Raw genomic sequence first — 13,622 nt, forward strand, 5'->3', positions numbered from 1 at the left:
CGTCAGATGAATTACTAGTGTCTGTAAGGCCAAAGGAATGAGCTTTTGTCATAGTTTTGTTTCTTAGAGTTTAATCTATAATAATAACAGTTATAGTTAATCTTAAAACTTAGATTTTTTCAAAAAATGTTTAAATATTATTGCAAATAAGACTACAAGCTGTATGTACTTATGAGTAGCATAACAGACACGAAACTTCAAGATTTTAAAATAATTTATTAAATGATAAAGAAGTTAGAAAAATTATAGTAGGCATAATCTAAGTAGCCAATGAGAGCACTAAGGACTGAGAATAAATTAACCTTTGAAAAATATATATATTCGTGCCCTTAAACTGCTATCTTAGAAAATTCTAGAATACACATACACATATTCCAGAGCAAGGATGTCATTACACAACATGAAGCCTTTGGAAAATTACTCTATATATTTGTGAGGGAATAAGACTGAAAAGGGCAAATAAAGTCAGTATTTTTATGATAATAGGTTTGACTTCTAGGCCCTCCTGAGAGGATCTCAGAGAACTGCTGTTAGTAGGAATGAATTGGAAGAGGTCAAAACTGGAGCTTGAAAACAAAAAACAAAAAAAACTGGAGCTTGGGAGACCAATTAAGAGGATGTTGGGATGGCCTGTGTAGTGGTGGTTTTCCAACTGGAGTGTGCATCAGATCCCCTGGAGGGTTTATTTAAAACAGGTGGCCAGACCCTACTCCAAGCGCTTTTGATTCAACAGATTTAAGGTCGGGCCTCAAACTTTGCATTTGAAATGAGTTCCCAGGTGAGACTGATGCTGCTTGTTTTGGAGCCACACCTTTTTTTTTTTTTTTTTTTTTTTGCGGTACACTGGCCTCTCACTGTTGTGGCCTCTCCCGTTGCGGAGCACAGGCTCCGGACGCGCAGGCTCAGCGGCCATGGCTCACGGGCCCAGCTGCTCCGCGGCATGTGGGATCTTCCCGGACCAGGGCAGAAACCCGTGTCCCCTGCATCGGCAGGCAGACTCTCAACTACTGCGCGACCAGGGAAGTCCTGGAGCCACACTGAGAACCACCGCCCTACGGCCCAGCTACTCACCTCAGACCTCGGCACAGATCTGCTGTGTATGAATCTAGATGGGTAAGATTGCCAGGTGATTTGTATACATATTAAAGTTTGAGAAGCACTGCTCTAAGAATTAATGGTATCCTAAGCCTGATTATGGAGAAAAGTACAAAAGTTTAAAAGTTATTTAGGGAGAGGGAGAATTTACCAGAAACGCTTCAGTTTCTTCCAGTTTGTGCAACTGAGTAGGTGATGATTCCTTTTCACTGGGACAGGGAACACAAGCAGATGCGTACATTTGAAGGAGTGGTGTTTGAATTCAGTAATGAGTTTATTGACTACATGAAGATCTCTTTTAACCTCCACAGTGTTTGTCATATGTGATTAAGCAATAATGTGCTGGGCTCTTGGTGCTGAGAAGGGATTGGTATTGCATGAAAAGCATTAGGCACACATGCAGGGTTCTATTTTCTGCTCAGAATCCACTTGTGGCAGCTCTACATTAGTAAAATGCAAGTCTCTTCCACAAAAGGATTTTTTAAAACCTTTCTCCCATCCCCACAGCATTCATTTCCATGGACACAAGTAAACAGGTAGAGGCACAGGGTAACTGGCAAAGATCACGTACCACCCATCAGTAACTAGAGCCCTGAAGAGCAGAAGGGGATATTCCAGGTGTCCCAGAGCAAGACAGATCAGACTGTGATGCATGAACAATGTGGGCAAACTCAATATGGCTCCCTTTCAGAGTGGGAACACAGTCTCACCAAATACTTGCACTGTTTTTCCAAAGTCTCCCTTTAAAAGAACTCCTCCAAATATTACTTATAGCTAGCTATGTACCTGACCAGCTGAGCCAGGACTCTAACACACAAAGTGGGCTGCAGAAGGTAAGCGGTTCCCTCTTACTGAATGAATGAGTCAGATTTCTATCTGGATGTGGGAGACATTACACTTTCATCCATTGTTTTATTTGATCCTCACACTTCTGCCAGGTACGGCAGGTGTTATTATCTCCAGTTTTCAGGTGAGGAAGCTGAGTTTGAAGGAGATTAAAAGACTTATCTAGAGTTATTGAAATGGTAAGAGGATGAGCTGGGACTGGAACCAAGGTCTCCTGACTCCAACTTGCCTGCTCTTTTCACTGTAGTATAGTGCTGTAGTTCAATTTAACAGCAAATTGATCTGTAGGACATTAGTTCCTTTTTTAAAAAATTCCAGTTTATTGAAAAGAGCTGACTTGAATGGAATGTTCAAACAATGGCACCTGATTCCTTAAAATAGCTTGGTTCAGAATGCATTACAGATTATTAGTGAACTTTTATTTTAATGGTCAAGCAATTAATGATGAGTCACAGCAAATCTCTGGGGGGATAAAATGCTTACATTGTTACCAGATCTGTTCATTATCCTCTGTGCTCTATGTCCAGATCAATCAATAGTTAATTAATAATGATGTGCTTACTGAAGTACAAGGTTATAAATTAATTTAATGCTCATATGCATATTTTCTGGAGGATAAATGAGTGGAAACTGCCTGCCATGCCCATCTCATTGTACGAAAACGTATGTAATTATTACAAGCATATAATAAGAATGGTTTGCCCAGCCAAATGTTTGTACTTTTCTGTTAATCAGTATTCATTTGAGCTACTTCCATGCAGTTTGTGGAAGCAGTGCAATCAGTTGAGTAGTGTGGCAGATTTAAATCAGTAATAAAAGCCCTGGGGAAATTAACAAGACAAAACATTAACCACAGACTAAGCATTAACATATATTAGCATTTTTATTATACCTGTAGAATTGTTAAATGGGCACCGTTGCTACTATTTAAAAGTTTATGTTGTATATCACATAATTTCAATGTATATTTTGTTTCAAAACTTTTAAGATTTAATTAAGTGAAATTGAACAATGATACAGTAGAAAATTTAACAGAATGAACTGAAGTTCATTATTTTATTTTAACTGGAAATGTATGGCATTCCCACCCTACGCTACCCCCAACCCCAAGATACCTTAAAAACAAATGCCACAGGTAATATTCCTCCAGAGTGGAGCGCAGGGTCAGAATTGATATTTAAATTGCACAACCATTGAGGAAATTTTATTTTTATTTTTTTAAGTAAATTAATATTTCTGAAGTAGCATGATTTCAAGTTTTCAAATGCACTTAAAGCTTTACCAGAACTTTTAAAATCATATATATTTTTTAAAATAAGACGTAAGATACAAACATATCTGTTTTGTCTATTAGGTATTTTTACAGGAGAATATCATGATAGATTATGTTTAAATCTCTTGTTTTAAAACTTTATTTTTTAACATCTTTATTGGAGTATAATTGCTTTACAATGTTGTGTTAGTTTCTACTGCATAACAAAGTGAATCAGCAATATGCACACGTATATCCCCATATCCCCCCCTCTCTTGCCACTCCCTCCCACCCTCCCTATCCCACCACTCTAGATGGTCACAAAGCACCGAACTCATCTGCCTGGGCTATGCGGCTGCTTCCCACTAGCTATCTGTTTTACATTTGATAGTGTACATATGTCCATGCCACTCTCTCACTTCATCCCAGCTTACCCTTGCCCCTCCCCGTGTCCTCAAGTCCATTCTCTACGTCTGTGTCTTTATTCCCGTCCTGCCCCTAGGTTCATCAGAACCATTTCTTTTTTTTTTTTTAGATTCCATATATATGTGTTCACATACGGTATTTGTTATTCTCTTTCTGACTTACTTCACTCTGTATGAAAGACTCTAGGTCCATCCACCTCACTACAAATAACTCAATTTCGTTTCTTTTTATGGCTGAGGAATATTCCATTGTATACATGTGCCACATCTTCTTTATCCATTCATCTGTTGATGCACACTTAGGTTGCTTCTATGTCCTGACTATTGTAAATAGTGCTGCAATGAACATTGTGGTACATGACTCTTTTTGAATTATGGTTTTCTCAGGGTATATGCCTAGTAGTGGGATTGCTGGGTCCTATGGTAGTTCTATTTTTAGTTTTTTAAGGAACCTCCATACTGTTCTCCATAGTGGCTCTATCATTTTCATTCCCACCAACAGTGCAAGAGGGTTCTCTTTTTTCCACACTCTCTCCAGCATTTATTGTTTGGAGATTTTTTGATGATGGCCATTCTAACCCGTGTGAGGTGATACCTATTGTAGTTTTGATTTGCATTTCTCTAATGATTAGTGATGTGGGAATCCTTTCATGTGTTTGTTGGCAATCTGTATATCTTCTTTGGAGAAATGTCTATTTAGGTCTTCTGCCCATTTTTGGATTGGGTTGTTTGTCTTTTTGATATTGAGCTGCTTGTATAATTTGGAGGTTAATACTTTGTCAGTTGCTTCATTTGCAAATATTTTCTCCCATTCTGAGGGTTGTCTTTTGGTCTTGTTTATGGTTTCTTTTGCTGTGCAAAAGCTTTTAAGTTTCATTAGGTCCCATTTGTTTATTTTTGTTTTTATTTTCATTTCTCTAGGAGGTGGGTCAAAAAGAATCTTGCTGTGATTATGTCATAGAGTGTTCTTCCTATGTTTTCCTCTAAGAGTTTTAGTGTCTGGCCTTATACTTAGGTGTTTAATCCATTTTGAGCTTATTTTTGTGTATGGTGTTAGGAAGTGTTCTAATTTCATTCTTTTACATGTAGCTGTCCAGTTTTCCCAGCACCACTTATTGATGAGGCTGTCTTTTCCCCATTGTATATTCTTGCCTCCTTTTTGAAAAATAATGTGACCATATATATGCGTGGGTTTATCTCTGGGCTTTCTATCCTGTTCCATTGATCTGTATTTCTGTTTTTGTGCCAGTATCATACTGTCTTGATTACTGTAGCTTTGTAGTATTGTCTGATGTCTGGGAGCCTGATTCCTCCAGTCCGTTTTTCTTTATCAAGATTACTTTGGCTATTCGGGGTCTTTTGTGTTTCCATACAAATTGTGAAATTTTTTGTTCTAGTTCTGTGAAAAATGCCATTGGTGTGGTGGCTTGATAGGAATTGCACTGAATCTATAGATTGCTGTGGGTAGTAGAGTCATTTTCACAATGTTGATCCTTCCAATCCAAGAACATGGTATATCTCTCCATCTGTTTGTATCATCTTTAATTTCTTTCATCAGTTTCTTATAGTTTTTGGCACACAGGTCTTTTGTCTCCTTAGGTAGCTGTATTCCTAGGTGTTTTATTCTTTTTGTTGCAATGGTTAATGGGAGTGTTTCCTTAATTTCTCTTTCAGATTGTTCACCATTAGTGTATAGGAATGTGAGAGATTTCTGCACATTAATTTTGTTTCCTGGTACTTTACCAAATTCATTGATTAGCTCCAGTAGTTTTCTGGTAGCATCTTTAGGATTCACTATATATAGAATCATGTCATCTGCAGACAGTGACAGCTTTACTTGCTCTTTTCCGATTTGGATTCCTTTTATTTCTTTTTCGTCTCTGGTTGCTGGGGATAAAACTTCCAAAACTATGTTGAATAATAGTGGTGAGAGTGGGCAACCTTGTCTTGTTCCTGATCTTAGAGCAAATGGTTTCAGTTTTTCACCATTGAGAATGATGTTGGCTGTGGTTTTGTCATATATGGCCTTTATTATGTTGAGATAAGTTCTCTCTTTGCCTAGTTTCTGGAGGGTTTTTTATCATAAATGGGTGTTGAATATTGTCGAAAGCTTTTTCTGCATTTATTGATATGATCATATGGTTTTTCTCCTTTAATATTTTAATATGGTTTATCATGTTGATTGATTTGCGTATACTGAAGAATCCTTGGATTCCTGGGATAAACCTCACTTGGTCATGGTGTACCATCCTTTTAATGTGCTGTTGGATTCTGGTTGCTAGTATTTTGTTGAGGAATTTTGTATCTATGTTCATCAGTGATATTGGCCTGTAGTTTTCTTTCTTTGTGACATCTTTGTCTGGTTTTGGTATCAGGGTGATGGTGGCCTCGTAGAATGAGTTTGGGAGTGTTCCTCCCTCTGCTATATTTTGGAAGAGTTTGAGAAGGATAGGTGTTACCTCTTCTCTAATTGTTTGATAGAAATCACCTGTGAAGCCGTCTGTCCTGGGCTTTTGTTTGTTGGAAGATTTTTAATCACAGTCTCAATTTCAGTGCTTGTGATTGGTCTGTTTATATTTTCTATTTCTTCCTGCTTCTGTCTAGGAAGTTTGTGCTGTTCTAAGAATGTGTCCATTTCTTCAAGGTTGTCCATTTTATTGGCATATAGCTGCTTGTAGTAATCTCTCATGATCCTTTGTTTTTCTGCAGTGTCAGTTGTTACTTCTCCTTCATTTCTAATTCTATTGATTTGAGTCTTCTCCCTTTTTTTCTTGAAGAGTCTGGCTAATGGTTTATCAATTTTGTTTATCTTCTCAAAGAACCAGCTTTTAGTTTTATTGATCTTTGCTATTGTTTTCTTTGTTTCTATTTCATTTATTTCTGATCTGATCTTTATGATTTCTTTCCTTCTGCTAACTTTGGGGTTATTTTGTTCTTCTTTCTCTAATTGCCTTAGGTGTAAGGTTAGGTTGTTTATTTGAGATGTTTCTTGTTTCTTAAGGTAGGTTGTATTGCTATAAACTTCCCTCTTAGAACTGCTTCTGCTGCATCCTGTAGGTTTTGGGTCATCATGTTTTCATTGTCAGTTGTTTCTAGGTATATTTTTTATTTCTTCTTTGATTTCTTCAGTGATCTCTTGGTTACTAAGTAGTGTATATTTTAGCCTCCATGTGTTTATGTTTTTTACAGATTTTTTTTTCTTGTAATTGATATCTAGTCTCATAACATTGTAGTCGGAAAAGATACTTGATACGGTTTCAGTTTTCTTAAATTCACCAAGGCTTGATTTGTGACCCCAGGATATGTTCCATCCTGGAGAATGTTCCATGAGCACTTGAGAAGAAAGTGTATTCTGTTGTTTTTGGATGAAATATCCTATAAATATCAATTAAGTCCATCTTGTGTAATGTGTCATTTAAAGTTTGTGTTTCCTTATTTATTTTGATTTTGGATGATCTGTCCATTGGTGAAAGTGGGGTGTTAAAATCCCCTACTGTGATTGTGTTACTGTCGATTTCCCCTTCTATGGCTGTTAGTATTTGTCTTATGTATTGAGGTGCTCCTATGTTGGGTGCATAAATATTTACAATTGTTATATCTTCTTGGATTGATCCCTTGATCATTATGTAATGTCCTTCTTTGTCTCTTGTAATAGTCTTTGTTTTAAAGTCTATTTTATCTGTTATGAGAATTGCTATTCTTTTGATTTCCATTTGCATGGAATATCTTTTTCCATCCCCTCACTTTCAGTCTGTATGTGTCCCTAGGTCTGAAGTGGTCTCTTGTAGACAGCATGTATAAAGGTCTCGTTTCTGTATCCATTCAGCCAGTCTGTCTCTTTTGGTGGGAGCATTGAATCCATTTACATTTAAGGTAATTAATGATATGTATGTTCCTCTTACCATTTTCTTAATTGTTTTGGATTTGTTATTGTAGGCGTTTTCCTTGTCTTCTGTTTCCTGCCTAGAGAAGTTCCTTTAGCATTTGCTGTAAAGCTGGTTTGGTGGTGCTGAATTCTCTGAGCTTTTGCCTGTCTGTAAAGTTTTAAATTTCTCCGTCAAATCAGATAGAGATCCTTGTGGGTAGAGTAATCTTGTTTGTAGGTGTTTCCTTTCATCACTTTAAATATTTCCTGCCACTCCCTTCTGGTTTTCAGAATGTCTGCTGCAAGATCAGCTGTTAACCTTATGGGGATTCCCTTGTATGTTATGTGTTGTTTTTCCCTTGCTGCTTTTAATATTTTTTTTGTGTGTTTAATTTTTGATAGTTTGATTAATATGTGTCTTGGTGTGTTTCTCCTTGGATTTATCCTGTGTGGGACTCTCTGTGCTTCCTGGACTTGATTGACTATTTCCTTTCCCATATTAGGGAAGTTTTCAACTATAATCTCTTCAAATATTTTCTCAGTCCCTTTCTTTTTCTCTTCTTCTTCTGGGACCCCTATAATTCGAATGTTGGTGCATTTAATGTTGTCCCAGAGGTCTCTGAGACTGTCCTCAATTGTTTTCATTCTTTTTTCTTTATTCTGCCCTGTGGTAGTTATTTCCACTATTTTATCTTCCAGGTCACTTATCCGTTCTTCTGCATCAGTTATTCTTCTATTGATTCCTTCTAGAGAATTTTTAAGTTCATTTACTGTGTTGTTCTTCATTTTTTGTTTGCTCTTTAGTTCTTCTAGTTCCTTGTTAAATGTTTCTTGTATTTTCTCCATTCTATTTCCAGGATTTTGGATCATCTTTACTATCATTATTCTGAATTATTTTTCAGGGAGACTGCCTATTTCATCTTCATTTGTTTGGGCTGGTGGGTTTTTATCTTGGTCCTTCATCTGCTGCGTATTTCTGTCTTCTCATTTTGCTAAACTTACTGTGTTTGGGGTCTCCTTTTCGCAGGCTGCAGGTTCGTAGTTCCTGTTGTTTTTGGTGTGTTTCCCCAGTGGCTAAGGTTGTTTCAGTGGGTTGTGTAGGCTTCCTGGTGGAGGGGACTGGTGCCTGTGTTCTGCTGGATGAGGCTGGATCTTGTCTTTCTTGTGGGCAGGACTGAGTCCAGTGGTGTGTTTTGGGGTGTCTGTGAACTTAGTATGATGTTAAGCAACGTCTCTGCTAATGGGTGGGGTTGTGCTCCTGTCTTGCTAGTTGTTTGGCATGAGGTGTCCAGCACTGGAGCTTACCGGTCATTGAGTGGAGCTGGGTCTTAGTGTTGAGACGGAGATCTCTGGGAGAGCCCTCACCGATTGATATTATGTGGGGCCAGGAGGTCTCTGGTGGGCCAGTGTGCTGAACTCAGCTCTCCCACCTCAGAGGCTGAGGCCTGACTCCTGGCCAGAGCACCAAGACCCTTTCTGCCTCATGGCCAGGTATGTGGGGAGCTTCTTGCTTTTTGGGAAGTCTGAGGTCTTTTGCCAACGTTCAGTAGGTGTTCTATAGGAGTTGTTCCACATGTAGATGTATTTGTGGGGAGGATGGTGATCTTCTTGTCTTACTCCTCCCCCATCTTGAAGGTCCTTCCTTACTCTTGTGTTTCATAGTCCGGAGGAAGATGGTACGACAGTAGATGTCATTATGGTGTTTCAGTTACCCTCTGCTGAGCCAAGGGCAGTGAGAAAGAGGAAAATCCACAGCATTCTACCATCATCCAGTTGTGCAATCCTTAATAATCCTGTGTCTCTCTCTTCTTTTAGAGCACACCCACAGTGTCTCTGGCAAAGTCCACTGGGGTCCCCGGGAAAAATAAGATGGAGTCTAGGTGATAAGGTCTACATTCTTTCATGCTTAGTCTAGTTTCACTTGTCTATAGAAGCCAGAAGTTTTATTTTTAATTCTTCAGGGTTCTCATGAATCCATTGGGGATCAAAAACTAAATTTATACCAGTTATTTAGCAACAGTTTTCAGAAAAGCACTCCTTGGTACCACAGTCATCAGCTGGATTCTAGCAGAATAGTTATTGTATAATTAAATAAAACTGAAAAGGTCCTCTAGAGGTCCTCAAGTCTTGGTGGCCTCAGGTACAGCTCTTGAGAGGGAACGAGTTGTACTGCTCTCTGAGTACAATTCAGTGCGACCTCCATCTTCTCTGTCAAAAGCTGTCAGATTTCTGAGGGCAGACTGGTGTTTCCCTGGGTCTTCTCCTGCCACAGACTTAGTGATGGGAACTTTTCTCTTTCCACTTCTGCTTCCTCCTCTCCTTCCTCCTCTTCTTCCCCGTCCCTCCTGCTCTTCCTTCTGTTATGGGCCATATAAGTTAGAACACACAGACTCACATACACACACACACCCCTCTTATCCACTTCTTGAGAAGGAGAATGTAAAGTCATACATCTGATATTTTTTTGTTGTTGTTGTTGCGATATGCGGGCCTCTCACTGTTGTGGCTTCTCCCGTTGAGGAGCACAGGCTCCGGACGCGCAGGCTCAGAGGCCATGGCTCACGGGCCCAGCCGCTCCGTGGCACGTGGGATCCTCCCGGACCGGGGCACGAACCCATGTCCCCTGCATCGGCAGGCGGACTCTCAACCACTGCGCCACCAGGGAAGCCCCTGTACATCTGATTTTTAAATTGAGAGCAGAGTAGATCTTTTAGGGCTAGTTAAGAGTAGGAGAGAGTCAGAGATACTCTTTAATGTAGTTGCACCCCCCCCATTTTCTAATCTTTTTGGCTCTTATAGCTAAAAGCTTAAACCCGTTTTGTTTTTGTAGGCATAGGATCAACCTGGAATCTCCTTTTAGGGGGAAACTATAGAGAGTATACTCAGGCCAGACATCAGATGAGCCCTGGGGTAAATTGTAGAAATTACAGAAGATTTTGTAGCCAATCCAAGAATCTGACTTCAGGAAGCTGGCTCTAGGGGTATCCTGCAGGCAGCAGCCTGGGCCTACTTGAGGACCATCTTTCCCACAGCACACAGAAGTTGACATCCAGTGCTTTAGTATGGTTATGAAATCACTCTTGCCTGGCGGGTCAAAGAGTTTACATCATTCCACAAGCAATACTGCCTGAAACTTAGGTTAAAATTGGATGCCAGTTTTCTGTTTATCTTTAATAACTGGCCCTTCTTTGAAGTACAGTTTTACAGTCTTCATAATCATTATCTTTCTCCAATTATGGATGGGATGTCCACAGGACTGTAGAACTGGGCCACACCCAATACTGGGAGCCCCAGAGTCTACCCTCTTGACAGAAATCCATGGCATAGGGGGAAAAAGTGAAAAGAAAAACATAGGTTTTAAAGTCAGACAGGTCTGGGTTCGAGCCCCAGCTCTGCCCTTTCCTAGCCATTTGACTTTGTTTCAGTTCTTTAACCTCTGTGAGCCTCTTTCCTTATCTCTAAAATGAGGTCAATAATACCTGCACTGTATGCCTCAGAGGGTTGTTGTAGGACTCACTGGATAGAATGGAGAATGGATATAGAAGTTTTCTGTGAAGCATTAGCCTGGAATGAGGTATTGGTGTTGATGAGAAGCTTACAGTATAGGCTCACTTTCTCTGCTCAGCCATCCTCGGGGAAAGATCAAGTCTGAGTTTTTGTCACCTGAGAGTTCCTAGAACCAACAATGAATGGGGTTCCGAGGATGAAAGTAACCAGTGGAGTATCTTGACATGTCAGTTATGGGGTGCATGCGTGAATTGCATCAAATCCAAATGCTTGGCATGATTTCAGAATCTTTGGTAACATACTCTACTTGCAAAGTAATTCCTCCCTCCCTTTTTCAAAGGAGCCCAGAATAAAATATGGCACTTCAAATACCATATCTTCCGGCACTTCAAATACCATATCTTCCTCTTCTGTTTGAGACTAGCGTGGAGTGAAACTGTGGGAGCAGGTCAAAAGGAAGTCCTTCTGTGAGTGAGAGGTAGAAGTGGGGTTGTAGGCTGCACTTCGTGATGTCCAGTCTACCAGGCTCTTACTTACGAATACCTTGCTGGGCCCAGCAGTGTATTTTCCTCATGTATGTATAAAGCCAGTGCTTCTGGACCCTGCTTAGAGAAGAATGGTGCTAGGGTTACTAGAATGAATTGCTGGCCTGGATATGGTCAGAGGCCCTGCCTTCTTATAACACTTCAAGGTCTTATAACATTTCAGAGCACTGTTGCTTTCCTTGCCGCAGGTTCTGGCACATATATAAAGGTACCATTAGGAATCACAGTTCACGGAAAACAAAAAGGTTTTATATTCCAGGTCTATTGATAGAGACACCTTTCTGTCCAATAAATTCAGTCCAACTAACTAAATTTAAAGATAGTGGTATCCTTGACTAGGTACATGAGTCCATGAAAGGAAATTGGATTGCATTTTTTATTTAAGAGCCTAAAACTCCTGGGCAGGATACTAATTTCTCAATTGCCACTTGGGAGGCTAGCTTCTTTAGCAAGTACAGCTGTAGAATAAGACCCATGTCTCCCAGCATAGCCTGATGTTTCCCAAGTATAAAGCTGAAAGGACCTCTTTAATGTTAATACCACACCTCTTTGTAAATTATGTTTTCTTTTTGTGTCCACTTCTCAAAATAAGCTCGTAATATTCACCTACGGCTCACACAGTGTGGAGGTAAAAGATGTGGAGAGAAGGGCCCAAAGGGGGTGTCTACATTTGAGAAATACTTTGTATATGAGAAGAATTTGCTTCATGGTAGATTTGTGGAAGAAAATACAGGCTTTCTGATAAGACCTGGCAGATTTCAGATGGGGGTGTTGGCAGGATACCATTGTTTGCCCCTTATCCCACACAGAGCCTTGGGAAGTCGGCTTGATAATGCCATATTGGGTGGCTTGGGAAGAAGGGTCAGACTGCAGGCTGGCTACATTCTCATTTGTTCTTAACCTTCCTACTTTTGCCTCAGTTGCAGCCCTTTCCAATAGATTGGGAGGGGCTCAAACCTTTCAAGTCTTGCTGGGTTCCAGTTAGTATTCACTGATACAAGGGGCAGTCTTTCAATGGGGAGGGAGATTTCACAGCTATGGGTTGCAAGTAGGCAAGTTACTGTGAAAGATTTTGATTTTGGTGCTGGATTTGGAACAGGTGTGTCAATCAAGAGAATGTGTCCTGTGCTCCCCAACGTGCTGATGAAGAATACTTTGATCCTGGTGAAATAGACTCTCATATTGATGTATGTTCCCAGAGTCACAAATAGATATTTATGGAAGGAAAAATCAAGGTTTTGTTCCATGAACGCTCACCTGCAGTTTAACAAAGAAACACATATGTGTCTATGGACATAATTTTATGATGTACAGGCTACCCTCAGTTATTTGTAGCTGCATTATGTGCTTTGGAAGTGATTGGAAGTTAAGTCCGCAGTACAGCCGGGCAGTCCCCTACCTAAAGTACCCTACTGGACTGCTACCAAGTAGGGCAAGTTCAGAGATTGCAGATTCTTCATTTGAAGTTCATATTAGCCCAAGTCAAATAGCGTTACATAAACACATCTGAAAAATTCAGTATCATACATTCCAAAACCAAATGGAATATTTTAAAGTGTCTGCAACCTTTGTTTCATTCCCATTAAGATAAACTATTCAGAAGTAGTCTGAATATCATACTATAGCTGCTGTCTTTCATAAAAGGTGATGCTAATGCTGATTCTAGATTTTTTTCTCATTCAAAACTTTATTTATATATGGATAACTTTCCAAAGCTATACAAACGAAGTGCCATTTATGCTTTTATAAAGAGATACATAACTTAGAGAATATTTCAGGGCTATCTTCAGGAATCCAAAAGCTGGGATTACAACTCAGAGCCCATGGCCTATCAGTGGAATGGTGTGCCAGATTGGGCACGAGGATTTTCCTTCAGTTCACTTCAATTAATTTGTCTTTACTAAGGGCCTAAGTGTACAAAATCCAGTGTGAATTCCATGGAGGTACAGAAGTGACAAAGATATAACTCTTGTTTTCACAAGGTATTTCTAGTATTTTTCCTAAAGTATACAATGTACATTTTCACCTTGGCTATGTTGGCTATGTTTTTGAGAACTGAGAATTCTTTTTTTCCCCAAAAAATGTAG

General features: G+C 39.6%; 1 protein-coding gene across 1 annotated transcript in view; it reads left to right on the forward strand.

Annotated features, from left to right (window-relative positions):
• The window catches only part of GPC3 (glypican 3), a 435,634-nt gene that overhangs the window by 259,532 nt on the left and 162,480 nt on the right, over nucleotides 1-13,622 (forward strand). The gene's annotated exons all lie outside the window — the stretch shown is intronic.

Source organism: Mesoplodon densirostris, chromosome X, assembly GCF_025265405.1.
Source record: "Mesoplodon densirostris isolate mMesDen1 chromosome X, mMesDen1 primary haplotype, whole genome shotgun sequence".
NCBI classification, from domain to species: domain Eukaryota; kingdom Metazoa; phylum Chordata; class Mammalia; order Artiodactyla; family Ziphiidae; genus Mesoplodon; species Mesoplodon densirostris.